The following is a 26,100-nucleotide window of genomic DNA, read 5'->3' as shown; positions in this document are numbered from 1 at the left end:
CATGTGTGCACAGAGGAAAGGTCATGTGAGGTCATAGCAAGAAACAGCCATCTACAAGACGGGAAGAGAGCTCTCACCAGAAACCAAATTTTCCAGCACCTTGATCATGGATTTTTGGCTTCCAGAACTGTGAGAAAATTAATGTCTGTTCTTTAAGCCACCCAGTCTGTGTTATTATGTTATGGCCGCCTGGGCTGACTAGGACACGATCCCACTCACGTTAATTCCAAGGCCCTTTTGCCTGTACTACCAATCTCCCTTACTTATTCTACCCTAGCCCTTAACTTCAAAAATAATCTAAAATTTACTTCTTAGTATTTTAATTGTTTATTCTCTGTCTTCTTCCACTGAAATATAAACTCATGAGTGCAAGGATTTCTCATGTTTTCATTCATTGATATATCCCTAGCATATAGAACTATACCTGGAACATAGCAGACTCTCAATAACTGTCTGAATGAATTGCAGCAGACTCCTTCTTCCTTTAAGGTGAATTCTCTCTCAGAAGCTCTAATCCTTGCCTCAGTCCATTAGGAAGCATCTTTGTAAGTCTATCCCACCTTCAGGACACAATTTGAGCCCTTTGTTCAGGTGGGTCCTCCGCCCCCACGACAATTAGTGCAAGGCAATAGATACTAGAGTTGGAATTGGGGGACCCCTTGCCCAGGGCATATCTGAATTTCAGGTCCAGCTCTTGGTGTTTTAATTTGGGCTCCCCTCAAAGCAGAGCCTGAAACAAAGATGTGGATACAGGTGGCTCACTTGGGAGGTGATCCCAGGGATCAGGAATGAAAGAGCAGGAGAAGTAAGGCAGAGAAGGAAGGAAGCCAGTGAAGGGTATGTTATTGAACCAATTACTGCTGTGGGCAACTGGAGCTCACTCCTGCCCGCGCCCCACTGGCAAACGGTGTAGAATGTGCCTTGGAATTATTCCTCCATCAGCCAGGAAGCATTTCTGGGCCCACTCCTGTCCCCCTTTGTTTCAGAGTATCACGCAGAGGTGTTACTTCCCGTGCCCCGCTCTGCGCCATACTCTCAGGCTGCCATATGTACCAGCTGAGCGAGATGCAGCAGTTATGTGAGAGAACCCTTCAGCACGCATACGAAATGGTACCACAGCTACCACTGAAATCACAGGGAAGCAGAGGGAATGGGGTTTGGGGCACAAGAGCACCAACTACATTTGGTTACAATAAATTACATTTTAAGAACTGCTTTAGTATCTCACTATAGAATATATAGAAATATTTCTATTTCTATATATTCTATTACTAAGTTTTCATTTTCCATGTAGGTAAATGAACTTTGCTAGAAGGATGTGATCTATTAATACAATATGGCACACTGAGCCCATAAACTGAAAAGAACACAACGACCTATGGACAGAAAGCTAGCTTGCAGTTCTCAGTCCACCTTTATTGGTTGTAGCAGTGTTGCTTGTTGATTTGTGAGAATTTTCATCCACAGTAGCTCTTCCTCCTAGTAATCTTTAGTCTATAAGTAAAGATATTACCCATGATCAGTGCTCCTCCAGGGGCAAGGTATGTGTGGTATTTCAGCACAAACTGCTATCTGCCATATCAGGCTCTCCAGACAGCCTCCTCAGAAGACTCATCCTTTTCACGGATTAATTGAAACTGTTACACCAAGTCACCGAAATGGTACAGTATCCAGGAACCACTGTTCTTTGCTCAGAGATAAACATCTCCAAATGAGGACTTCATCTAAGCACAGAGTGTTCCTCATTTTTCCAGAAAGTTACAACTAAATCAACCCTATGTTTTAAGGATGCAAGAAGCTTAATAGACGCAAGAATGGAAAAATAAAATACCTGCAAAAGCTGCAGAGAGCAGAAGAGTTCAAGTATGCACAAAAATATTTCAAAAGTTCACTTCTGGACACTATTTATGGTTGGAGGAAGGAGAAGATGCTTAGAAAATATTTGTGCCCATAACTGCCTGAAATATCATGTCTGGTATTTTGGGATGCAAGTCTAACCCTTGAATGAGGAATGTCCCTGGCCAGGAGGACATGTCTAGCATGTAGTAGGTATTTAATAGGTTAGGTGTGTGTTTGTTAAAAGCACAATACATCTTCCAGCTTAATCCCTGATTCCACACCTGAGAAAAATAACCCCTACTTCAGGCATGGTATTCCCCAAGCATTCTTCAGATTTAGGCTCAAGCAATAGTGAACACATTTTGTTCTAGGTAAAATCTTCAGTATAAGTATATCTCATTTAGTCCTCACCCAAACCCAATAAGATGAGCACCTATTATTTGGGAGATGAAAAAAGCAGAGGTCAGAGAAGTTGAGACTTTTGCCCAAGGTCACATAGCTAGAAAACGTACAGCCAAGATTCCAACTGCAAGTTCAGGGAGTAGGCACTTGCATTTGTTTGTTTAAAGGCCTCAAGTTCTTTGCCACTCCTCCCATCAAGAGGGGGCTGCTCTGAAACTCCTTGCCTTGAATCTAGGCAGCCTTATAAACTGCTTTGACCACAAGACAGAGGTGAAAATGATGCTCTGTGATTTCCGAGGTTAGGTCATAAAAGGCCACGCGGCTTGCCCTGGCTCTCTTGGAACGCTCGCTTCATCCAGAGGCTCCCTCTTGGAACTTGCCCTCTCAGAACCCAGCCGTCATACTGTGCGAAGCCCAAGCCACATGGAGAGGCCATGTGTAAGTCCTCTGGTCAACAGTCCTGCTGCACCCAGTCATGGAGTTATCCTAGCCCAGACCCCAGACGTGTGAGGGAAGAAGCCTCCAGATGATTCCAGCCCCCAGCCACTCAAGTCCCCCCAGACCAGCTGAGGATCCACACATCATGGATCAGAGACAAGCCATTCTCACTGTGCCTTGTCTGAATTCCTGACCCCAGAAGCTGTGAGCATAATAAAATAGCGGTTGTTATTTACACCACCATTTTGGGATGATTTATTAGGCAGTGAAACTAACTGTAACAGGGACCTTTCCCCAAACTTCAAATATCCCATGCACTTAGGATGACATATAATCCCATAAAGTCCCACAGGCTGATGGAGACCCATGAGTGCCACCTAGATCCCTCGAAGTTACAGGGGAGCAGGAAGTAGGGACTCTGGCCCAAACTCTGATCTGGGCTTTGTTTCTAAAACTCCAGCCTCAACAATTTCTCACTCCTTCCTATTAGACCTTTCTAGTAACTTTTTCTGCCTGCTACCTTATTTTGGTCACACAAGCATCCTTTGCCTCTCTGACCCCACCTAGCCCTTCTGACCCTTCCTAGCACTAAGATTTCTATCTTCATTCTTCACAGCTTTCCCTCTGGTCCCTAGAAGCAGGGGGAAAAAATCTACCTTCTCTTACTGTCAGTCTCAAGACCTGATCACCAACCCTATTTTGGCGGAAGTCACTATTTTCCACAGATATCCAAGCCTACTCACACCAAGTGTGAGGACCAGAAGGCACCCAATTCCTCTCTCCTCTAGGCTCCTGTCTGCTGGAGAGAGCGTAAGTGCCAGATCGAGGGCCTGTCCAGACAGGAAAAGCAGAGCATCCTCAATAATCATCATGGTTTACTAAGAATTTGATTTTATCAAGCCCTTACCTTAAACACATGTCATCATTTAAAAGATGAAGCGGGCTTCCCTGGTGGCGCAGTGGTTGCGCGTCCGCCTGCCGATGCAGGGGAACCGGGTTCGCGCCCCGGTCTGGGAGGATCCCACATGCCGCGGAGCGGCTGGGCCCGTGAGCCGTGGCCGCTGAGCCTGCGCGTCCGGAGCTTGTGCTCCGCAACGGGAGAGGCCACAACAAAGGGAGGCCCGCATACCACAAAAAAAATAATAAAAAAAATAAAAATAAAAAAAATAAAAAATGAAGCAAGTATGGATTGCATTAGAATCTCAATCAGACCAAAACAACTAACTGACCATATAAAACACAATTCCAGGTATCAAAAATATCTTGTCTGAGAGGCAATAGGAATTTCTCATCCCTAGACCCAAAGTCTAAGTACACAGTAGCTAACGCCTGAAAGTCTACTCTTCAAGGTTTATTCTGTTGGCTTAAGGCTTTGTTCCCCTTTAAAATTCAAATATCTGAGGAGCGTCTTACCACTTAGTGACAGTGGCCAGTCTTGCTAACTGACTACCTAATATCCATTCTCCTCCCCTTTTTTTCTGGTTACAGAACTCCAATTTGGGGGTCGGGGTAACAGTGTATCCAGATTCCATTTCAGCTAGGGGTGGTCGTGCCACCCAGCTCTGGCTTCTGAGATCTATGTGGAAACCGTTGAAAGGGGCTGCCTGAAAAGCTTGTTTAAAAAGGCAGACTTCTAAACACTCTTCCATTCTTGCTTCATGAAAGATGGAGACAATTCGTGGAGGCACAGCAGCCATATTGCAAACCTAAGGACATGCGTTACATGTCACAAATATCAGAGCCTAATTTGTTGATGGCATCACAGAGTCACTGCACTAGTGCTATAGTCAGCCTATCCCATTCCAGATGGGCGGCACCCTACTGAGTTAAGGCTGGAGAGAGAGGTTTCTGTCTCTAATGGATGCAGTGTTACAAAGGTTTGGGAAATCATCCAGGAAGTGAGTTTTGAAACAAGCAAGAAGGCAGAGACATTAGAGGCTGTAAGTACTGTACAGAAAAAAAGGTTCACTGGAGGAGAAAACTGTGGAAGTGGGGCCCTGAAAGTCAGCCTATCATGAACAACTTGACTTAGGTTTTACCCTGCATTCTTTTTTTTTTAACCCTGCATTCTAAACTAACTAAATGGAGAAATAATTCCATGACCTTCCATAAGTGGGAGAAAAGAAAGCATTTCTTTGCAGTGTCTTTATGAAACAATAACGTGAATGCTCAACATGCAAATGCTTAAGGATGATTTTTCTGGGACAAATCTAGGTGAATCACAATTCTAGTCAAGAGGTTTTCATAAGCAACATAGAAGGCCAAAGGTTCCCCTAAGTGATGGCTCCACAGGAACTGGTCGTGGGGTATGAGCTCACTGACCAAAATGAACGTTGAATTGGTGTTTTTGTTCTCCTGAAATGCAGTTGTCATTGGCTGGACTTGGCAGTGCATAAGTTGGTACAAACATTACATAGGACCATTTGAATATTTTACGAAGAACTTTGTTATTTAAGAGCTGAGATGTCAGAGCACTCTAAAGAGAAAAATATGGTCCCGTTTTAACCTTTAATCTAAAATATTCATGCAAACCTCGATTTCTTTCATGAGGATTTCATGCATAAAATCAAAGACAAGCTAAGGTTGAAACTGGTGGAGAGTTTCCTTTACCTTGGGATTATCTGTACTGTTTACCACTTCTCTTTTAGGAAAACGTCGCCATAAGTTGTAGGTACATTTTGTGAAATCCCACCAACAGTTCAGTAGGTGGGAATCAAGTGAGTTACAATGTTTTTAGCTTAACCCCACAAAGAAGAATTTTCCCATTCTATAGCACTGGGGTGGAGCAGTGCCTCTCGAACTGTAACGTTCAGTACAATTCATCCAGGGATCTTGTTAAAATACGGGCTCTGATTCAGTAGGTCTGGAGGTGAGGCCTGAGACTCTGCATTTCTCACAAGCTCCCAGGCGATGCTGATGCTGGTCCAGGAACCACACTTTGAGTAGCCAGGGAGTAGAGCATGGGCTAAACTGGCTGTTCCTCAGGATCATTTAGGGATCTTGTTTTTTAAAAACAACAACAACAACAAAAAACCCAAAAAGCAAAAAACCACCAAGTCTTGGGCCGTATCCCAGCTCTACAGAATCAGAATCTCCGGGAATGAGGTGCAGGAGTTTGTATTATTAACCATCTCCCCAGGTGATTCCTATTCAGCCGTGAGCTGCACCTGGTCTGCAATGAGGTGAGCAGCAGGTCTCAAAGAGTAGCTGTGCGCCCCTAGATCAGAATCGCCTGAGGAGCTTGACGATTGTGCGGACCCGTCTCTGCAGATACCTCCCTTTTGCTGCCTAGGAAGGAGGCAAAGGGTGGAGGGAGTAGAAAAAATCAGGAGACAGTATAAAAAGAGAGATTGACGTCACTTCAACTCCCAGCTGGCAGAAGTGGAGAGGGCCAATTCTCCTGGAAGTGACAGCATGCGACGCTGCCTCCCGTTGCCTGACCACCTGCACCTCCTTCATTCCCTTCCTCTCCCTGGCAAGTGCCACAGCCAAGGCTGCCCCTCAGGGGCTGCTGGGGGGCCTAGTTAGAGAGGAGAGAAGAGGAAAGAAAGGGGAGGGCTAGAAAAATAAGACGAAGGTATAGTAACTATGAACAGCCTTAGGCTTCTGTTCAAGCCAACGCAAATAAATAAATACCTATTTCAATATCTGTACTTGCTGAAATGGTAACAATATATTATTTGGCCAAAAGAGTGCATTCCAGTTGCGTAAAATTGTGTCTATGTGTAGAAAAGGGTCTGGAAGATCATGAACCGTATTGATTTCCAAGTGGTGAAATTTCAGGTACTGCTTTCCTTGCTTCTGTATACTAATCTGTATTGTTTGAATGTTTCACACTAAGCATGGATTATTTTTATAATGAGAAAAATGAAAAAGCCATTTTCATTGGGGGAAACAAAAACAAGGGGTCGCAGTGCTAACTTACTGTAGGACACAGATTGAGGAAGAGGATACAGGCCCTTCAAGAAGCTCACAGACTCAGCAGTCAGAATCATGGATGCCTTCTGAGTTGCAAAGATATACAGCTAGGTGGCCCGCAACAGATGTCAGGGCTGGACTCTCCTGCAGGGAGTGGCATGTGGCCCAAAAGTCCAAGATGGAATCCAAGTGTATGTTATTGAGTGCAGATCTGAATAGGAGTTTAGCGTATTAAAGGAGAGAAATTTATCAAGGTTGATTAGTATGAATAAAGTAGCTCTGGAGGAAAACGTATGAGTCAAGGGATCTTGAAAAAAAGCCACTATAATGCTTCAGAAAGATGGCATTCTTGTGGCTATAACAATGAGCTGAGCCAAGAGCTCAGCTAGAGATTAAGCAAGCAAACCTGAGACCTCATCAAAGGTGGAACCACTCCTGCTTGCCCTGGGACTCACTCCCCATGGTACTGATGTAATAGAATTGCCACATGCAAATGAACTAAATAGCAGCTAGGTGTGGAACAATGATCTCAGTAGAAGTTTGGGAAGGCTTTGTACATCGGACAAAAGATGAGTTCATGAGGGGAAGAAGCTGGGCTAAACAGCCTCTGCTTATTTGGAAATTTCTTGGGTACTGCAGACCTGTGGTATCTCCCACTGACTTGAGCTCTGGTCATGGAAAATCATAATCTAAATGTTTGTAGGTCCATGTTGCCTCAGTCTCCTGCTTCAATCATGGAGAGAAAAAGAAAAACAGATAAAGCAGCCTGGAGGGAGGGGAGAAGGTCAACCAATTAAATCACCCCTAGGATTCTGAAAGCTGGGTCAGCAAAACTCCCTGAAACTCCTAATTTCTGAACTTGTACTGCCATCCACAACTTAAAGAGATTTTTCTCCTTTAATTTCCTGTATCTATTGCTTTCTATTAGCTCAAGCTTCAGGAGGGAGGACTAGGTCATGAAAAGAGAAATATGAACCTAGATACGGAAACACAAATGTTTAAGCGAGTATGAGGCACCTTCTAACAGTGATAGATAAGCTGAGACAAGGGGCTGCATGAATCATTTTGCCTCACATAATCTCAGGCACCTTCATCATCACAATCTGAGCCTGGCTTCATCAGCACACTTTCGTCGAGTTAGTTTCCAGCCACTGTGCTATCTACAAGGGTTAAGAAGATGAAAGAGAAATGTTTGTGGGAGACGGGAATGGGATGAGGAAAGGAACAGAAGGGACATGAACATGGAGACAGCTGATGATAACATACTGTCATGACAAGCGGACCCTGTGGCCAGCTCGGGCTCATAGCGTGCCTTCGCCTGATACTTCCATTGCTTCCACCTGGAGATTGTAGCCAATAGAGAGTTGCCAGGGCAGTTATCATGCCACAGGCTAATTTTACTGCTAAGAAAAGGTAGGATTTAGATTCTCTGCAGTGACTTAGAAAATATCTGTAATACAGCATCAACAGCTGAAATCAAAGGAGGTATCTCAAGTGGGGGGGAAATGAGTGATCAAAAACAGGAGATGAGAAATTGTCACTGACTTGTTTGTCACCAATGTTAACTACACAGGAGTGCGTTTACAGTTTGAAAGCATGCTGCATTCAGGAAGGTTTGACTGGTGCTGACCATTTCTGTGCCTCTCAGGGTCTCAGATCCAAAACACCTGAACACACCCCCTGAGGAAGCTGCTAGTTCAGCTCTAACTCTCCTGGCCACATCAACCTAAAATATCCCTACAGACAGAAATGGTTCTGGAGCAAGATTCTGATCTTTTTTTTAAAAAACAGATTTATTTATTTATTTATGGCCGCATTCGTTGCGGTGCGTGGGCTTCTCATTGCGGTGGCTTCTCTTACTGTGGAGCACGGGCCCTAGGCGCACGGGCTTCAGTAGTTGTGGCTCGTGGGCTCAGTGAGGGGCCCAGAGTGCAGGCTCAGTAGTTGTGGTGCACGGGCTTAGTTGCTCCACGGCATGTGGGATCTTCCCAGAGCAGGGCTTGAACCCGTCTCCCCTGCATTGGCAGGCAGATTCTTAACCACTGCACCACCGGGAAAGTCCAAGATTCTGATCTTCTTTCTTCTTTTTCAGACCCTTCAGAAGAGATCTCCGAGAAGATGCATGAGGAAATTTGCCAGTTGGCCAGTATCTGCCTGCAGCGGATCCAGAGTTCTACCGGATTCCTTCCAAGATGAGGTACGTTTAACATACATGCTTGTGGAAAATGCTGGATCTCAAACGCAACCTCCATTAACCCAATTATTCTTCACTAATCATGGCTGAAAAGTCTGACATCAAGAGACACGTAGAGCTTTGTGCCGTAGCAGTATCGTAGCCAATGAGCTTTACCTGATGGGTGATTATTGCAAGTTGAAAGAGACACTTAGATCCTGGCTCCTGAAAATGGGGTTCCTGGAGCCACAGCAGCAGCGGCATCTGGGGACTCTCAGGCCCCAGACCTACGGAATCAGAGTCTGCATTTTAGCAACACCCCCCAGGTGACCTGTGTGGGTTTTCAAGTTTGAGAGGCGCTGCTTGACATCCTCTTGAGGAGGTCATTTTCATTCATCAGGTTCTAAATAGGAAACCAGCTGAGAAGTAAAATGTTCAGTAGGGCTGCAAATACTAACACTGAAGTTGTTAGTGGATATTGAAAACAAGCCAGCAAAAGACAGTTTTGAAAAGCTAGTATATATACCCTGTTCTGAGGTCAGAAGGTAGGTGCTACAAGGAGAGTGGCCCTAATTATGAAGGTAGGTATTTCAACACAGCCAACCACTGAATTCCACACCCTTCCTCTTAATCCTTTCAGTCTTTCACAAAAAAATGCCACATGACTCTTTTGGCAGAATTAGCTCCCAGATTTGCAGTGGGAATTAGACAAGAACATCTTCTCCTTCCTTTCCTCTGAAATGTGGGGATGGGGGCTAGAGCAGGCACTCCTGAGGCCAAGAGTAAGCAAAACAGACTGCAAAAGCGGTGCTAAAATCCAAGTGCCAGAGGACACACAAGGCACAAAACTGCAAGAGGGGACAGGAGAGTGATGCCTTGTCAGGCACCTGGGACCAGAGAGGCAAGAGAAGGTGGAGACTTGAAGTAGTCTTGGAGTAGGGAATTATCTTGGGGTGGGTGGCTGCTCTAGATTAAAGCCACTGTTTTTATTTTTATTAGCCAGTGCCTGATGGGTGGGCCCAGCTAAAGAACCGGGGGAAGATCAGACAGATTCCACATGGGAGGGAGATGATGAAAGAGGTTGAAAAAAGTATGGAGATAAATTAGTTCAACATATCTGGGCAGGTCGGTGAATTTGAAAGGATAGAGCGATGTGATCTTGAAAAGCATAAGCCAGGGTGGGATGTTAACACATAGAACCAGCCCTCATCAAAAGCGTGAAATCGACATTTTGCTGCCAGCATCCTCTCTCTGCTCCTGCCTTTCTTTCCTTCTTGCTACTCCCTCCACCCACATTGAAACCCTTGGTTTAATGTGTCCACCAATTCCTTTAAGCCTGTGGATGTCAACCAAAAGATTTGTCCCCCTTTTAAAAGGAAGTTGAATTTGTATACTCTTTTAAGACCAAACCATTTTTCAGACCTGTAACAATGATGTCCCCTGAAACCCCTCAAATCCATGTCAACAGACACTTGCTCCATCTATCCCAAGGCCAGACTTATGTACGTGACATTCTGAAGGGATAAGAAAGATGAACTCCATAACTAGTTAGGGGGGCTAAAAAAGATGGGTGACTCAAAATTTCAACCCTGAGTTCTTGAGCGATTGATAAGGCCACTAAATAGACTGGGGGCAACAGAGAGAATGGATTTTTACTAAATGTAGGGTTGTTATTGTAACAAAATTCTTTATCAATATTGTAATTTATTTTAGGTCTAATCTCAGATTTCTCTTTCATACTTTCTAGCCCTTTCTTGTTAGGATATTTATAATTTTTTCCCAGATAATTGTCATAACTCCTTTTGTTCTAGAATTTCATACCACTCAAATGCCAACCAATTACCCCAGTTGGTTCTAAGAGAAGAGAATTGGCAAGAAACAAACATCCCAATGTTTGAGAGCAGAGGGTGAACGATTTTTTTAACAATGGTAATGAGAATTCAGTTTTCTTCAAGGATCATGCAGTTTAACCAATTACATTGAACTATTAATTTGAGGGGGAGGGGAGGGGGAAGAAATACTACTCTCTCATTACTTTCCTAATATCTGTCATCTTCCTAAGGTTTTCTTTGGCACACACAGATGATCCTCATGGCAGTGCAGAACTGAGCTCTACAGCATGTATTGGCCAAATGGTACAGTTCCCATTTCGTGTGTGCCTTGTACATTACTTGTCAAATTAGACATGCTAGTGATATCCGTAATTACATGTTGCAAGCAGCCTAGCTGCAGTTTGAAGTGTACCTAGATGCTAATCAGACTTCAGGGAAATCCCTGTGAACAATGCATTCAAACCTCCTCTAACCTCGGGCTTGGAGGCTAGGCATAGGTTCTTTTATAATGCCAACATAATTTCTAACTGTCTCTGATAATTTAGAATGCTTTTTAAAAGGAAAAATAGTAGAAAGCTAATCCCCAGGGGGCTTGGAGAACCAATTTCCAGTTTTACCAAGTTTATTTTGTGTTAATGGTGTCTTCGCAGGCCACACCCATCGTGGGGGTGGGATGGGGGTGTGGACACAGCTTTAGATCTAGGCTATCATCAAAGATTCTTGGGCTTCAACTTCCCATCCAGCCTTTCTGAGACTCTCCTCCACCCATGCTCCTTCCCCAACCCCAAATACTTCCATTTGTGTTGGCGTCATAGTCTCCTCCCTTGTGCTCTTAATCTATATGCATTTATCGAACACCTATTGTGTGCCTGGACTGTACTGCAAAGACAAATGATTCCTCAAGGTGGTCACAGTAAAATGAGGAACACAGATACACAAAGACATGATTCTAAAACATGGGATGACTGTACTGATGCTAACAGAGCCAGTGTATTATAGAAGTACTGACGAGGGGAACCCAAACCAGCCTGAGGGTGTGTGTGTGTGTGTGTGTGTGTGTGTGTGTGTGTGTGTGTGTGTGTGTGTGTGTGTGTGTGTGTGTGTGTGTGTGTGTGCACATACATACATCAGTGTTTTGAGGACCAGGGGATATCACAGGCACTGTCAGTTCAGTGCCCCACCCTTATTGCCTGGAACCCCTTTGCCATTTTCCTGCACATCAGCTCAGGCTGCTTTCATTCCCAGCAGCCAGCGCTGTGTCTCTTTGTCGAGGACAGCTCTCAGGCTGCAGGAGCCCACTTTGTGCACATGCACAGAATACTGAAGTGTCTGGGAATTTACTTCCCCAGAGGCAGCCCTATGACTGACAGCTGTGGGTTTACAAGTGCCTCAGCCCCTTTTCCCTGATCAAGGTAACTCTGATGTGTACCCTCCCCTGCTCCCACAAGTCCCTAGTGGGATGGAGCCCAAGTTACTCTGCATAGCTCTCCATGGCAGTGACTCATCCTTGCTTGTTCTCCTTCCCTCTCCCGTCCCCTTACCCTACTTCCCTATTACTTTTTCCTGGGAACACCTACTAATAAATGCACATGAATCCTCATCTCGGGGTCTGCTCCTGGGCTACCCAAATTAAGACAGGGAGAGTAAAGGAGAGAAGTCTTCCTTGAGGGTCCATCTAAGCCAGGTCCTGAAGGAATGGAAGAATTTCTCAAGATGGAGATAAGAGTTTCACCGCAAGAGAGGGTGAAAAGGGAGCACTGTGGAAAGCATTTCAGAGGGCATGAAAGAGAAACAGCCTGGAATACACAGAGAGCTAAAACCACATCCTAGAGCAGAAAGTCTGAGGACAGGATTGGCCAGGGATAAGCCGGCAGACACCACATCTTCAAGGGCTTGCTGCATTTGGTGTGCTCGAGCCAGCTAGCAACCACGTGTTAAATATTCAAAAATGTTGTGATCTGGCTGTTAAATGCGGTAGCTTGAAATGGGCCATGGTGGGAGTATTTACACTATGGAAATTTGCAAACACTACAAGTTAAGGCCTTATTTGAATAGAACTTGTTTACCAGCACACTACTTTGCCATGCAAAGGAGCTTGCTTTTTACTTTATAGGCAGCAATGGGAAGGACACTGACTTTTTAGCAGTGGAGTGATAGAATCAGATTTGTATTTTTTATCTAAGAGTTTGATAGCCATGTAGAGTTTAGAGAAAGCAAAGGGCCTAAACCAAAGCAGCAGTAGCAGACGTGGAGTATGGGGGAGAGATAGAGTGAGGAGTTTGTCTTATTGGATGTGAGGACTGACAGACAGGCTGACTGGGCAGATGGCTGAGCCAGCCACCAACAGAGCTGGAGAATACAGGAAGAAAAGTGAATTTGGGTGACAAGTTTATTTCTGGAAATGTTGAATTTCAGAATTCTGAGATACTGCATGGTGGAGCATAGGCATGAGGTCCAGACAGACCTGGGAGTCTCCACAGCTCCAGTCACTTAAGTGAGTCCTGGCCAGACACTGCCAGCCAAATCCATTCTCTCCTTCTTGGGGTGGCTGTCTCCGTTACTGAATGCCTGTTCTGTCAGTTTCTACCTGCACTCATAACTCTTTATGCCTCAAGTAGAATGACAGCTCCTCTGAAGACAGGGCTGCTCTGGCCAGCAGGCCCTGGGTAATTCCATCTCTTCTCTCTCTCTCAGGCGTTTAAGCCAAGGCTCCCAAGATGTCATGTAGAATGTTCTTTATGTGGCCCCACCTTGTATCCCTAGTTAGGGGCCCTCCTTCCCCAAATGTGACCTTGGATCACAAAGTCAGATGTTTATCCTTTAACTCTTCCCTCCCTCGGGTGACTTCCCAGCTTTCCAGAAAGCTGGCCCCAACAGATAGAAGACAACCTTAGCTTCCCTTCCTTGGGTGAGGGAGTTGACAATGCCAGTGTCTGGAGAATTAACCTCAGACTCCCAAATACTCTTCCTATTTCCTTTCCAGGACCTAGGAAATCTAAGGAAAAGGGAATTCTTGGAGGCTGACCATGGCCTCTTAGTTTCCTGAGGAAGCTTTGACCTTCACTCCACTCCTTCATTGCACAACATAGATTATGAACCTTTGCTTGCAGATGTAGATTTCACTCAAATTCCATAGGCATTTCTAAGTAATTTTTAAATGAAGTGACATAATAGACATGCTTAATTCCTGTCAGCTCTATCACCTCCACGCCCCTACCTCAACAGGCCTGGAAATGACAAACCAAACAGACATTTTGAGAATGAACTTTTAAGGCAAACTTCAATGCCTGCTTCCTATAAATATATTCATCAAAGGAGCTCTGGAAACTGCCATAAATTTATGCCATTATACTTACGTATGAAATAGATCAGTTTTCCTAAACTAATACAGTCTAGGCATATTATCATTTTTTAGATGCAATAAAAAATGTGAGCTTGCAAAGTATGTAGCTGACCAAACAGACAACTTCAGTAATGGCTTCACTGTAAAGTCTGAATTTTATCCTTAATGCTCCTTTTCAGTGTAGTACTGACATTTAGTCACCCTAAGCAAAGCATAGAGGGAAAAACACTCTAAGAAATGCTTTGTAATCTAGAAGGCTTTCATTTAAAAATCCAAAATCCCTGTACTACGCAAATTTATATAGAGAATTTTTTCCATTTGAATTTCTACATTGTTTTTAAACATCTTGGGAAAATGTGTAGGAAAAAATTCAACACCTAGCTAGCTTTCAAAATGTAAATACTAGTTACTTTCATCTCCATACTTAGCTCAGAAATAACTGGATTACTTTTTGCCAACATTTCTCAATACTCTCACATGAGAGCTAAGATAAATCATGGCACATTTAATATCAAAGAGTTCTTTTGGTGTTTAGGAGTGGAGAGGAGATTTATTTATGAGCCATTAGCAACGTAAATGGAGACTGCTCTTGGGACATAATTATCTACTTTATATAAATAGGTTGTGGCTACATGGCAATAAAAATACAGGATTCATTTAGATAAACATGAAAACATTGACATATTTGAGTTTTTCTATTTAAATATGTATTCTATTAATTTTCAGACTTTTTAACACAAGAAGGTAACTTGGATTGAAGTGATTCTCAAAAATATAAGCCTTGAATATTTGAATTTGAATTAAGGGAATTTATTGATCAATTACAAACTGCTTTTGGCTTTGGCTTAATGTTTATATTAAATAAAGAACAAATTGTTATTTCATAGTCATATTATATATACCAGCTTAATGAAGACATATGCTTTCTCTTAGTCAAAAGTAAAATGAAAAGGCACAAACCAATCTAATACCTAAGATGAATCATTTCACACTGAGCAAATTGCATCCCATTTCTTCATATGTGGAGAATTTCAAGAAAAGAGGAAGCCATGGCATAGTGAACAGACCACTGGCTTCAGAGCCAACACAGCTGGGCTCGAGGGCTGGCACAATTCTGTTTTTGAATAAATGGACAAATTAGTATTAAATATTAAAATCATGAAAATAATGCTGTGAAGATTAATATTTATGTTAATATAGTTCAAGTCCCAGGCATTATGCCTAATACATAGTAAATGCTCAGTGAATAGTAGCTACCCTGCTTTCAAAAAACCAATGGCTCCTCACTGCACTCACATTAATTAACACGGCTCCAAAGAGCCTTCACGATCTGGTGCCCCTGACTTCTGATGGCTTCACTTTATAACATGTCCCTCTTGTACTCTTCACTGGTGGTCTCCAAAGTGATGTGTGTGAACACCAGAAGAGGTATAGCAGACCCTTTTTGTGCCCTAGCTATATCCTACAGGCCTTACCACTTCAGCGTGCATCAGCCAATTCTAAATGGCAATGTTTACATCTCTTTGTCTCAGAGCTTTCTCCAAAGTTGCAGAAGGTCACTCAGCCTGTTCATGCAGAAAGCTGGAAATGTTGGAGATCTGACACCTCCTGGGAACAGCCTTCAACTAAGGACTGAGGGTTGTTAAATACCCCAGCTTCACCATCCCTCAGGAGGGATAAGTCTGAGAGATCTTTCAAGGATTGTGAAGAGTCTGAGATTTTCCCCTGCCTGCAAGCCAGCAGGTCAGCCTGCCACCATTTCATGAATGCTGGCAGAAGACATGAGTCCCCTGGGTCAGAGACAAAGAGCTTTATTACTTACAGCCAGCAGGCAGCATGAGCTTCATGTGCCCATTGGTTTCCCTTGACACCCAAATCCCGCGGGGGTGATGCGGAATAGTCTAAGTGGATGCTATGCACACAATGGGTCTGTGTCATAGCAGAAGGACCCCAAGCTTCGAAAGCCCCAATCTTACGAGGGTCTATTAGCAAACTTGCCCAACTTTTGTCCCAGAGAAAGACATCTTTAATTATCCTGGTCTGGAAACAAATCTGCCCTCTGCCCCTGGAGGGAGACACTATATATTCCAAAGATGTTTACATAACAAACACAGAGCAGTACAAAAGCTGTCACAAGATGGATAGAAACCCCACTGAGAATTGTCTGCCAGCAGTGTGCCCTATACCATCATCACACGGCCCCAGCCGCACTGAGCACCACAGCAGTAAGTCACTTGATAATGTTCCCTTCATTGCTTCCTTCCCTTCTCTGTCTCTTTCTCCACTCTCTAACAGTGTTTCCTGAGATCACCTCCCAAATAAATGACTTGCAGATACCTGAACAAAATTGGAATGCTATTAGGAAGGAATAAAAGAGAAAATGGATGGCGGATCAGTCAGCAACAAAGTCCACTATACCTTAAATTTCTCCTGCAGGATTTAGAAGCATTTGCTTTAGGCATTGTGGTTGAGCTAACCTAGGAAAGTAAACAGAACTGTCTATCTTGCATTAATTCAAAATACATAGTTTTTTGTTTGTTTTTTTTTGTGGAACGTGGGCTTCTCACTGCTGTGGCCTCTCCCGTTGCGGAGCACAGGCTCCGGACGCGCAGGCTCAGCGGCCATGGCTCACGGGCCCAGCCGCTCCGCGGCACGTGGGATCTTCCCGGACCGGGGCGCGAACCCGGTTCCCCTGCATCGGCAGGCGGGCTCTCAACCACTGCGCCACCAGGGAAGCCCGAAAATACAGTTTTAATTGAAACGCATCTTGCAGTGTTACCTGAGCAACTGATTGAATTACCTCATGGGCATAGTTCAACTGCTAAGAAATTCAGTGGTCCCAATCGTTATCCAACAAGATGACTCTGTCAAGGAAGAAAATGCACTTTATGACATAGTCTGACATATATGTTCAGAATATAATTTGGTGACCCTGTGATCACTCAGGAGAAAACAAGATTTATTTCCTCATTCCAAAAAGTAGGATGTTCTTTATTTTTAAGCCCCAGTGGCAGAATTCATTTTAATTGTTCACATATGAAATCCAGCAACACCATATTTTTAGTGGAGGGCTATAGCTGTAGCCACAAACAAAAATAAGGATGTTTTCCGTTTGTTTCCCCAGATGGCATCTAGCTTTCTTGACTTCCAATTTTCATCCCTTTTACATTCTTCAGTTTTAGTCATGAGGTGCTAAATGGCAAGGTCTGTTCTAGGAAGAGCTGTGTTTCTGTGTCTATAAGACTGCTCAAGGAGAATGTTCTTCTAGTCTGCTCTTTCTCAAAGTGTGGTCTCGGGACCAGCGGCATCAGCATCACCTGGAGTGGGAATTCTTGGGCCCCACCCCAGACCTACTGAATCAGAAGCTCGGGGGTGGGGTTCAGCCTCTCTTTAACAGGTCTTCCAGATGATTCTGACACACACACTCAAATGTGAGAACCACAGCTCTAGGGTTTACCCCAAAGTCCCAATTCCAGTAAGGAATCCCTCGTGGCTTCTGTGTCAAGGAAACCAGTTACCAGCAGCCTGATCATACAAATTGAAGTAGCTTCCAAACCAGGCTTTGATTGTGCTGAGGGTGGATTACCTCAGAGACTATATCCTAAAGTCTTTGAACTAGAACACGGACATTGAAGCATCCAGTTTTGACCTCCTCACTTTAATGAGCACTTTGAGTTGTTTTGGTTTTAGTTTTGGTGTTTGGGGCTTTTTTGTATGTTTTAGAAAGGTGACATTATCCTCATTTCAGAAAGTGACATTCGCATCTTCAAAAAGGTCCTTCCTGATTAACCCCATATTCCTTTGATGTGGCATTTCACTCTGTGACTCAGTGTCCTGTTAACATTTGCATATTCGCTTTGCATGGCATTAATCTACATTCAAGCCATGTGCTTTGCAAATGCTCCTGAGTATGTTACATCCATCTGTCAGACTGGAGCTCGTGGGCACAGACCAGGATTTTTTTTTCTCATCTCCTCAGAATCTGTTTGACCTCCATACCTATGTTGGTCAAATGCTATGCCAACCAAACAATGATGTGTGTGTGTGTGTGTTTGTGTGTGTGTGTCTTGGCACAACGAGTCTTTAAAAAAAAAAAGAAAAAGAGAAAGAATGAAGATAAACTATTCAAATGTCCTTATGCCATGCATTGAGGATCAGGTTTTTCCAAATTCCCCACCATCTTGACAATGCCTGGCCCTCACCGTCAACATGAATGAAATACTCCTAAGAACTCAACAAGGCTGATTTTCTTCCAACTGACTGGCCAGAAGGAAAAGCCCACTCCTCTGTGGTGGCCACACATCGAGTTCTGGGTCCCTGCTGCAGAGGTGAGGCTGGGGTGACCAAAGAGTCCCAGTTTGCCTAGGACTAGGAAGTTTCCCGGGATGCATGACTTTCAGTGCTAAAACCAGGACAGTTCTGGGTGAACTGGAACAGTTGATAACCCTCACTGAGGCATCTAATTCAGAGAAAAATTAAAAAGAGTTAGTAGGCTCAGCTTTCACATCGTGCCCTGCCCACTACTCAGGCCAACTAGCCAACAAGATAGTACAATGATCAGACCTTCCCAAATCCTCCAATGCCCTCGGCAAAACTGTGCAGTGTGCAAAATGTTCAGCTCCCCCACCTTCCCCACTTTACAGCTCTCTTCACATCCCTGCCCTTGGTGTGAACCCCAGTTTTCTGGGTCTTTCACCTCTTGCCTCTCCTCCCCGCCCCAACCCAATCTTGCCCATAGGAGATTTCATCCACATGAAGTTACAAAGGCTAATTAACAGAGCAGTGATTCTCAAACCTCAACACAACGTTAAAAAACACTGTCTGCTTTTGAAAAGCACTAAGGCCTAAACCTCACCAGCTGAGATAAATTTAATTGATCTTGGGTGGATCCGGGCATTGGTATTTTTAAAAGCTCCCTTGATGGTTCTAATCAGCAGCTAGGGTTGAGAACCGCTGGTTTGAAGCATTTGTTCTCAAATGTGGCTGCACATTGTAATCACCTGCAAAGCTTTAACAACCACTTATGTCTGGGTCCCACCCCCAGAGTCTCACTTAATTGGTCATGGGCACAGTCTGGACTTCTGGAGGTAAATACTCCTCAGGAGTGTCTAATGTGCAGCCACGTTTGAGAATCACTGATCTGGTCTTGCCACTCAAAGTGGCACCCACCAGCAACTTTGCCTCACCAGGAAGCTTGTTAGAATGTAGACTCATGGATCCCACCCTAGACCCACTGAAACCAAATCTGCAGTCTAACAAGATTCCCCCAGGTGGTTCATATGCATGTTAAATTTGAGAAGCTCTGGTTTAGAGTGTTATCCACCTCCCAGAGCATTTAACAAAAGCTAGAACCTTAACCAAAAAAAAAAAAAAAAAACAAAACAAAACCCAGAATTCTCTTGCAAGAATTTTAGGCATCAGACAGAAGGGAGGAAAGCATTTTGGTAAAAGGAGGGTTTCCCCAGTCCTCTGAGTCATGTCCCCAGAAGCAGTCACCTACTCCTCCTACTCATAAGAACATTCTGGTGTTATTAAATGTCAGCTGCAGATATACATCTGGCTGTGAATCAGACAAGGGGAAAATAGACACTGTGGAGGGTTGTAGCTGGTGTACAGGCTTCCTGGAAATGGCTGGTGGAGTTCAGGAACTGGAACTGGTCTCAAAGTTATCCAGAGCACTGTTATTTAAAAAGAAAAAAGAAAGAAAAAGGAAGGAAGGAAGGGAGAAGGGAGAGAAAGAAAGAAAGAAAGAAAGAAAGAAAGAAAGAAAGAAAGAAAGAAAGAAAGAAAGAAAGAAAGAAAGAAAGAAAGAAAGAGAAAGAAAGAAAGAGAAAGGGAGGGAGAAAGAAAGGGAGGGAGGGAGGAAGAAAGGAAAGAAGGAAGGAAGAAAAGAAAGAAAAGAAAGAAAGAGAGAAAGAAAGAAAGAGAAAGAAAGAAAGAAAAAGAAAGTTTTAAGCAAAATGGACCTTGTCCCACATTGAAAGTGAAGAGTATAAGTTGGGGGGTGGGGGGAATGACACAGACGTATAGCATTATAGAGATTGAAATTAACCCAAGTTAGAAATCGTATGTACATCAGTGGGCAAGTTAGCAAATGTGTCTATGTCTAATATATTGAATTCTACAAAAGATGCTAAAATGAGAGCCTTGGCAGAAAATAGTAATGACCTTTACTTACTTTAATAACAGTTAAACACTATTTAATTCCTTTGTTTTATTCTGAGCAGTCAGAGTTGAAGGGTTCCTAAATGTCTGAGCTGCACCTCCATTATAATGCAGTCCCATTCCCTCCTTCTCTATTTAGACTTATTCAGAATTACACTCCATTTCCAAATAGACTGATGAGGGGTGAAAATGAAAAACACTGTTGTGAATCACCCCCCAGTGGCTTTATTCTAAAAGACCCCACAAAGGAGCAAGTGTAACCCAGGTTCTCTGTGGAACCAGAAACAGGGAAAGAGATGTCTACAGAAGTGAAATGCCACCCAATTTGGTCTTTGGGAGCAGCCTCCCGCTGGGTCAAATGCGCTAACCCTTGTACTGTAGATTCCAATCCCAGGTTAGTTACCACAGCGCATTCCAGGATCTTCCACAGTTCAGTGGTATGCAAGAGGAAAAGGCTGACCTATGTGACAATTAGTCAGATGGGAGGCAGGCATGCCGAACCCCAAGAGTGTGTGCAATCCCACGTGGGTTTCACAAGCACCGAAAGCACAATCAGCTCCATGTACACAAGAACCCAAGGAACAAAGGACACCACATTGGAGCTACCAGTGATAAGTTGAAGGCAGAATGCTTTAAAAATCCGGTTTAGCCACAAAGGAGGGAGCTTGGATTCATCAGTTTAAATATATCTGAGAAAGCAATACTTCTGACTAGACCCATCCCCTAGGCACTCAGCAATTACTATGAATTCTGACAATTTTTATAGCAACAAAATAATGCAATCATTTTCTATTAGGCATGAGCATCTCTAGGGAGCCTGTTAGCAATGCAGACTCGAGGCCCAACCCTAGACCCCCTGAACTAGAATCTGCATTTTACCAGAATCCCCAGGTGATCCATATACTCATGGATGTTTAAGAAACACTGATCTATAGAGCAGTGATTACCAATCCTGGATGTGCATTTGAATGACCTGGGGAGGTTCCCAAACTTGTGGCTATCCAGGCCCCAGCCTAAATTAATTAAAGCAGCTTTGGGAGGGCGACTTAGTCACCCCTGTGTTTTAAAAGCTCCCCACGGGTCTCTGATGAGCAGCTAGTTTTGAAAGCTGCTGCCAGGATATGTAAAATAAGGAGCAGGGCTGTTTTCCAGGGTATCATTCTCTCTCTCTCTCTCTCTCTATCTATCTGTCTATCTCTCCATGAAATATTGGCATCATAATTATGTTAATTAAACTCACAATTAAAGTTTAAAGTCCTTTTTCATAGGCACCCACATGGACATGACATGGACCCGTGTCCCTGCCCATCACCTCTTCAGGCCTCTTCAATAGATAGAGCCAAAAAAACTATGTCCTATTGGCTCTACCCAGAGTGCCCTGTGTGACCTTGAATGAGTCACCCTCTCTGAGCCTTGGTTTGGTTTTTTCTCAAGTGAATATAATCTTATAGACCCTTTTTGCCTCCCAAGGTGACTATATGATAAAAGGGAGTAGGATGACCAACTGGCCTGGTTTCAGCACCCAAAGTCTCATATCCCAGAACACCTCTCAGTCACGGACAAAGCAGGGTGGTTGGTCACCGTAGGAGAAACTAACATGAGTCACTAAGCAGACCCAGACCGCTTTGCTAATGTAAGATTGTATCTGGCTCCTAAGACAGGAGAGGAAAGAATAAGGAAAGAATAAAAATTGCCAAGCTGATGTGAGATTCAAACAGTGCAAATGGGGAACCTAGCAATTGCTCCTGAACCAGGAGAGCCCCTAAGAAACAGGAAATTGTGTTTGGGAGTCTTATCGAAATCTGATAAGCCATATCAGTTGTTATAGACTCAAATCCAGCCTACAAGGCAAAGATCAGGTTTTAAAGGATGTAAGATCCTGGCAGGTAGGAATGTTAATGATATAAAGCATCCCCTGAAGCCTGAAGCACCATTAGTAGGAAATTGTAAAGCATTAAGAGAAACCAGACTTCCCTGGTGGTCCAGTGGTTAAGACTCTGCACTGCCAATGCAGGGAGCATGGGTTTGATCCCTGGTCAGGGAACTAAGATCCCACATACCACATGGTGCAGCCAAAAAAGAAAAGGAAAAGCATTAAGGAAACCCTATAGAAATTTTCCAGTCTTTCAGAAAAAGAAGTCATAAGCTTCACATTTGTTTCAAGCATGCCTCCAAGGATCATGATCTGAAAAGTATAGCTTACTCCCTGAGCTCTCAAGGGTGGTGGTGGTGATGGAGTGTGTACCTACAGGAGGCAGTAGATCTTTGCAACTCCAAAGAAAATGTGTCTTTAGGTGAATCATTATTACAATGAACCAACTTATGGATTCCACTAAGACCTATTGAAGAAATCTCTCCAAGCCAGCTCTACAAAGAATTCTCATGACCCAATGGCATTGCTAGGAGCATAGTTCTTCATTGTATTCTCTGAGACCAAACCAGGCCTTGATTTGTAAAACAAAAATCCTGTCCTTGCTTGGACTATTGCAGTAGCCTCCCAGATCATCTCCTGAGTTCTCTCCTGCCTCCCTTTTCAGTGGCCACACATTGCCCTCAAGGCAAAGAGCAAAACTCTGAACAAGGCCCATAGGGCTCTGTATGAACTATCCTCTATCTTCCTTCCCAGGCTCGTCTCTTACCTTCCTCTGTCACGTACTTACCATGGTCAGTCAGACACAGTAATCAGTCAGCTCCATCTTCAGCTGTTCAGGGAAGCTCTCCCTGCCCTCCCAACCCCACCAAGGCTGGATTTCTAATACATATTATTATAACACTGTTCCTTACCTTCTGGGAACATCACAGTTCATAATTACACATCTGTATGTGAATATTCGATTAATGTTTCTCTTCCCACGGACTACGGGCTACAGTAGCACAGAACTGGTGTTTTCTCTCTCGTTTGTATTCCAGATCTGTATCAGCATATTGGCACATAGTAGGCACTCCAGAAACATTTGTTAAAGTAAGGAAGGAAAACAAGAAAGGGGAGAAGGAGGGACAGAGGGAGAAAGTTAGAGGTATTAATATTTTTTATCTTTTGTAGGGAAAAATGTGCTTTAATGGAAAACTATGAATTGTCTACAGCAGCGATGGGCAAACTATTCCCGTAAGGGCCAAATAGTAAATATCTTCAGCTTTGCGGGCTATAGAGTCTCTGTGGCAACTACTCAACTCTGCCATCATAGCGTGAAGGCAGCCACGGGCAATCCATAAATGAATGCACTATGTCCTAACAAAACTTAGTGGACGGGCTTCCCTGGTGGCACAGTGGTTGAGAGTCCGCCTGCCGATGCAGGGGACACGGGTTCGTGCCCCGGTCTGGGAGGGTCCCACGTGCCGCGGAGTGGCTGGGCCCGTGAGCCATGGCCGCTGAGCCTACGCGTCCAGAGCCTGTGCTCCGCAACGGGAGAGGCCACAACAGTGAGAGGCCCGCGTTTTGTGGACGCTGAAGTATGAATTTCATATAATTTTCAGGTATCACAAAATATTATTATATTATTATTTTGATTTTTTCAGCCATTTATACTAACCATTTTTAGCTCAAAGCCATACAGAAACAGGCTGCAGCTGGATTTGATTCTGGAACCAAACTGCCAGCCCCTGGTCTGCAGCACAGTCTTCCAGGTTATCTGGTTCTGATTCTCTGGAGCTATTCTACAACTCCCCAAGTCATTCTATAACTGACAGAAATGCAAACTAATTCTTGTCTCTAGACATCTATAGGCCTGCCAATGAATTTTTTCAGGTGAAGGGACAAGCCCAGCCAATGGAAAAAAAAAATCAGCTAGCTTTGCAACCTTTTGCAATTCATTTCAACATTCCTTTACTTCATATAAATGTGTACGTCTATGACTTCTCCCTTGATTCTTTATTATATCTGCCTGCATCTCTCATTCAATTTATGAGCTAAAGTCATTAACACATGTTCATTTTATGAACGTATAAGAATGATGTTTTCACCTTAAAAAAATTTCTTTTATCCGTGGTCCTCCCCTGACACAGTAAGACCTGTGATGAAGCCTATAGTAAATTCTGTGGACTCCTTCCAAATATACCCCCATGCTGAGGCAAAAGCTCATGGCCTCTCTTTATTGATTCCTTAGTGTGCCTCATTTATTTATACTCCCCTCATATTAGAAAGTAAGGAATTTGAAGGTAATACATGCACAGAGAAAATGAAGATAAGAAAGATAAGTTGAATCCATGAATGAGGTTAGTATATAAAATACTATGGCAAGAAGTGGGCCATAAATTAGACTCTCAATTATCTAGAAATAGACCCAGAGAAGAAACACAATCAGTTCACATTTTTTTGTCCATTTTTGTTGGGTTGTCTTATTTTTGAGTTTTAGGCTTCTTTATATGTTCTGGATACAAGTCCCTTATCAGATGTATGACTTGCAAATATTTTTCCCGTTCTGTGGCTTATCTTTTCATTCTCTAATAGTGTCTTTCAAAGAGCAGAAGTTTTTAATTCTGATTAAGTCCACGACTTATTATAAAGACACAGTAATCATGGAACTGTGGTACTGGTATCAACATAAATAAATAGATTAATAGAACAAAACAGAGTCCATAAATAGACCTACATGTATATGGACAACTGATTTTGACAAAGGTGCAAAGGGTATTCTTCTCCTGGAATAACTGTATATCCACATGCAAGTGCAATGAACTTCAACCCATAATATGCTCCATATACAAAAATTAACTGAAAATAGATCATAGACTTGAATGTAAAAACTAAAATTCTAAAACTTCTGAAAGAAAACACAGAAGAAAATCTTTGTGACCTTAGATTAGGCAGATTTTCTACATACAACACCAAAAATACAAGCCACAAAGGAAAAAAAAATGATAAATTAGTTTCCAATCTTTTATATTACAAAAAAAAATACTACAGTGCACAACCTTGAACATATGCCATTCCACATGTGTGCAATAATATCTAAGGGATAAATTTCCAGAATTCTAACCAGGCTGTAGCTAAGTATTGAATGACAGCAAGCTAGAGATTGTTCTTCCAGATGAGCTCTTGGTGTTGGGGCATCCTATGTTGCCAGTTGAATGTAGAACAGTATGCTTTAATAATCAGCCAAGTTGATCATAAGGATTCATAATCTTTTATGAAAGTTAAACAATGTGACTAGAAGGCCAAGAGACCACCCAAAGGCAGGACCAACATTCTTCTTGAGAAGTAATATTGGGTCACCACAAGCTCACGGAGAGTAGACAGAAAGGTCCCAAATTCTAGACCGCAATAAATTAATCCTGAAAAAGTTTAAAACATGTAACAAAACACTATCTTGGCTTTAACAAAAATTCTAAACCATTTAATATGAAGAACCTTAGAATGTTTAATACTGAGCAACATCATTTCCTACAATAACTTTCAAGATAAATTGGTTTTGAAATGTATGCCCAGATATCTGAGTAAGCTGATATGAAACACAGGCTTGTTACCTATAAATTATTTAAATATTGGTAAAATGCTATCATAAATGATCATTTTGTTTTAAAAGAGTCACCTGTAGTTCTTTGACTTATCAGTAATTAGATAGTATGGCTAAGAATTTATCAAAGCCCCTTTATGACACTAAATCCAGAGGGAATACTTTTCTCTTTTTTTTCTATGTAGTGGTCCATGATAGTTAAGAATAAGAAAAAGATGTGTCTCTTTTTTTTTTTTAAAGTTTATTGGTTAGTGGATTTTTGTGTAAAATTTTCATGTAAACTGTAGAAAATTTTCTAAATAGGCACAAGAAAAAGTTGAAAAGGAAAAAAAACCACCTGTAATCCCACCGTTCCCCCAAATTTTGCCCTGATTCTAACATTAATCTCACCACTGCTAGCAACAGGAGAAAATTTTGAATACGTTACTAGAATTTTATTTTCTCAACATTTTGTCTGTAGAGTTGGGTGAATTTCTGTTCTTAGTGAGGGACACACAAATAGAGTGGTTTCTTACCCTGGCTACACATTGGAATCAC

The 26,100-nt window shown here is 43.0% G+C and overlaps 1 long non-coding RNA gene across 1 annotated transcript in view; it reads left to right on the top strand.

Annotated features, from left to right (window-relative positions):
* The first annotated feature begins 8,704 nt into the window (after window positions 1-8,704).
* The window catches only part of LOC114484701 (uncharacterized), a 106,022-nt gene continuing 88,626 nt past the window's right edge, over window positions 8,705-26,100 (top strand). The window contains exon 1 of the long non-coding RNA XR_003677883.1: window positions 8,705-8,794. This is a non-coding gene — a long non-coding RNA (uncharacterized lncRNA). The remainder of the gene's footprint in view (window positions 8,795-26,100) is intronic.

This window comes from Physeter macrocephalus, chromosome 21 (genome assembly GCF_002837175.3).
Source record: "Physeter macrocephalus isolate SW-GA chromosome 21, ASM283717v5, whole genome shotgun sequence".
Lineage (NCBI taxonomy): Eukaryota > Metazoa > Chordata > Mammalia > Artiodactyla > Physeteridae > Physeter > Physeter macrocephalus.
This window is presented reverse-complemented; position numbering and strand designations above follow the sequence as displayed.